Source organism: Arachis duranensis, chromosome 3 (assembly GCF_000817695.3).
Source record: "Arachis duranensis cultivar V14167 chromosome 3, aradu.V14167.gnm2.J7QH, whole genome shotgun sequence".
Lineage (NCBI taxonomy): Eukaryota > Viridiplantae > Streptophyta > Magnoliopsida > Fabales > Fabaceae > Arachis > Arachis duranensis.
Window position 1 is genome coordinate 102100822 of NC_029774.3, and position 3475 is coordinate 102104296.

The 3475-nt window shown below is 41.6% G+C and overlaps 1 non-coding gene across 1 annotated transcript; it reads right to left on the minus strand.

Annotated features, from left to right (window-relative positions):
* Positions 1-622: 622 nt before the first annotated feature.
* On the minus strand, positions 623-730 carry LOC127746416 (small nucleolar RNA R71). The gene has a single exon (XR_008008035.1). It is a non-coding gene; the product is annotated as a small nucleolar RNA R71 (small nucleolar RNA).
* Between the last annotated feature and the right edge of the window lie 2745 nt (positions 731-3475).

The window sequence follows — 3475 nt, forward strand, 5'->3', positions numbered from 1 at the left end:
AATCTTTTTAAAACTATATATTTTAATCATATCTTTTTAATCACATCTTTTTCAAAATAAGTTTTCAATCATATCTTTTTTATTTCTAATTTCAAAATATGTTTCAAAAAATACTTTATCTCTTTCCCAATCATATTTTTCGAAAATCATTCTTCAATTTTTCAAAATGTTTTTAAAATATTTTTAAATTTATTTTCGAAAATTTCTTCCCCTCTTCTCACATCCTTCTATTTATGGACTAACACTCCTCCTCAATGCACAATTCGAACTCTATCTTTCTAAGTTCGAATTCTTCTACCTCTTCCTTCTATTTTTCTTTTCCTCTGACACCTCAAGGAATCTCTATACTGTGACATAGAGGATTCCATATTTTCTTGTTCTTTTGTCTTTCATATGAGCAGGAACAAAGACAAAAGCATTCTTGTTAAGGCTGACCCTGAACCTGAAAGGACCTTGAAGCAAAAACTAAGAGAAGTTAAAGCACAACTCTCTGTAGAGGACCTAACAGAAATCTTCAAAGAAGAAGACATGGCAGCCGAAAACAACAACAATGCCAACAATGCAAGGAAGGTGCTGGGTGACTTTACTGCAGGCAAGGTTCTTTCCACCTCAAAAATTGAGTAAGCTTAGAGTGAAAGTCCAAATCTTTAGACAGAAGGAAGGTGAATCCCTCTATGAAGCTTGAGAAAGATACAAACAATTGATCAGAAAGTGTCCTTCTGACATGCTTTCTGAGTGGAGCATCATAGGTATCTTCTATGATGGTCTGTCTGAACTGTCCAAGATGTCATTGGATAGCTCTGCTGGAGGATCTCTTCATCTGAAGAAGACGCCTGAAGAAGCTCAAGAACTCATTGAAATGGTTGCAAATAACCAATTCATGTACATTTCTGAAAGGAATCCTGTGAACAATGGGACGAATCAGAAGAAAGGAGTTATTGAGATTGATACTCTGAATGCCATATTGACTCAGAACAAAATATTGACTCAGCAAGTCAATATGATTTCTCAAAGTCTGTCTGGAATGCAAGCTGCACCAGGCAGTACTAAGGACGCTTCATCTAAAGAAGAAGCTTATGATCCTGAGAACCCATCAACGGAAGAGTTGAATTACATGGGAGAACCCTATGGAAACACCTATAATCCATCATGGAGAAATCATCCAAATCTCTCATGGAAGGTCAACAGAGACCTCAACATAAATCATCCAAATCTCTCACAGAAGGATCAACAGAGACCTCAACAAGGTTTCAACAACAACAATGGTGGAAGAAACAGGTTTAGCAATGGCAAGCCTTTTCCATCATCTTCTCAGCAACAGACAGAGGATTCTAAGCAGAGCCACTCTGACTTAGCAACCATGGTCTCTGATCTAATCAAAACCACTCAAAGTTTCATGACTGAAACAAGGTCCTCCATTAGAAACTTGGAGGCACAAGTGGGTCAGCTGAGTAAGAAAGTTGTTGAACTCCCTCCTAGTACTCTTCCAAGCAATACAAAAGATAATCCAAAAGGAGAGTGCAAGGCCATCAACATGGCCGAACTTGGAGAGGAGAAAGAGGCAGTGAGCGCCACTGAGGAAGGCCTCAATGGACGTCTACTAGCCTCTAATGAGTTCCCTAATGAGGAACCATGGGAATTTGAGGCTCACACTGAGACCATAAAGATTCCATTTGATTTACTTCTGCCATTCATGAGCTCTGATGAATACTCTTCCTCTGAAGAGGATGAAGATGTCACTGAAGAGCAAGTTGCCAAGTACCTTGGAGCAATCATGAAGCTAAATGACAAGTTATTTGGTAATGAGACTTGGGAGGATGAACCCCCTTTGCTCACCAAAGAACTGGATGACTTGACTAGGCAGATATTACCTCAAAAGAGACAGGACCCTGGGAAGTTCTCAGTACCTTGTACCATAGGCACCATGACCTTCAAGAAGGCTCTGTGTGACCTAGGGTCAAGCATAAACCTCATGCCTCTCTCTGTAATGGAGAAGCTAGGGATCTTTGAGGTACAAGCTGCAAGAATCTCACTAGAGATGGCAGACAATTCAAGAAAACAAGCTTATGGACTTGTAGAGGATGTTCTGGTAAAAATTGAAGAACATTACATCCCTGCTGATTTCATAGTCCTAGAGACTGAGAAGTGCATGGATGAATCCATCATCCTTGGCAGACCCTTCCTAGCCACAGCAAAGGCTGTGATTGATGTTGCAGAGGAGAATTGATCATTCAAGTGAATGAAGAATCTTTTGTGTTTAAGGCTCAAGGATATCCCCCTGTAACCATGGAGAGGAAGCATGAAGAGCTTCTCTCAAAACAGAGTCAAACAGAGCCTCCACAGTCAAACTCTAAGTTTGGTATTGGGAGGCCACAACCAAACCCTAAGTTTGGTGTTGAACCCCCACATTCAAACTCTAAGTTTGGTGTTGGGAGGTTCCAACATTGCTCTGAACATCTGTGAGGCTCCATGAGAGCCCACTGTCAAGCTACTGACATTAAAGAAGCGCTTGTTGGGAGGCAACCCAATGTTATATTTATCTAATTTTTACTGTTATTTTATGTTTTCTATAGGTTGATGATCATGGGAAGTCACAAAATCAATTAAAAAAGCAAAAACAGAATGAAAAACAGAAGGAAAAATAGCACATCCTGGAGGAAAACTTGCTGGCGTTTAAACGCCAGTAAGGGCAGCAAATGGGCGTTTAACGCCCAGTCTGGCACCATTCTGGGCGTTTAACGCCAGAAAGGGGCACCAGACTGGCGTTAAATGCCAAGAAAGGGCAAGAAGTTGGCGTTAAACGCTAGAAATGGGCACCAACCCGGCGTTTAACGCCAGAATTGGCATAAAGAGCATTTTTGCTCGCCACTTGGTGTAGGGAAGACTTTTTCTTGACACCTCAGGATCTGTGGACCCTACAGGATCCCCACCTACCGCACCACTCTCTCTTTTCTTCACCCATTCACCAATCACCTCAACACCTCTTCCCCAAAAACCCCTCACCTATCATATCCCACTATTCTCTTCACCACTCACATCCACCCTTCATAAAACCCCACCTACCTCACCATTCAAATTCAAACCACTTTCCATCCCAAACCCACCCATCCATGACCGAACCCTCCCCCTCTCCCCACCCCTATATAAACCCTTCTTCACTCCTTCATTTTCACACAACCTAAACACTACTTCTCCCCCTTGGCCGAACCACAAAGCCACCTCCATCTCCTCTATTTCTTCATCTTCTACTATCTTCTTTCTTCTTTTGCTCGAGGACGAGCAAAACTTCTAAGTTTGGTGTGGTAAAAGCATTGTTTTTTGTTTTTCCATAACCATTTATGGCATCTAAGGCCAGAAAAACCTCTAGAAAGAGAAAAGGGAAGGCAAAAGCTTCCACCTCCGAGTCATGGGAGATGGAGAGATTCATCTCAAGGGTGCATCAAGACTACTTCTATGAAGTTGTGGCCATGAAGAA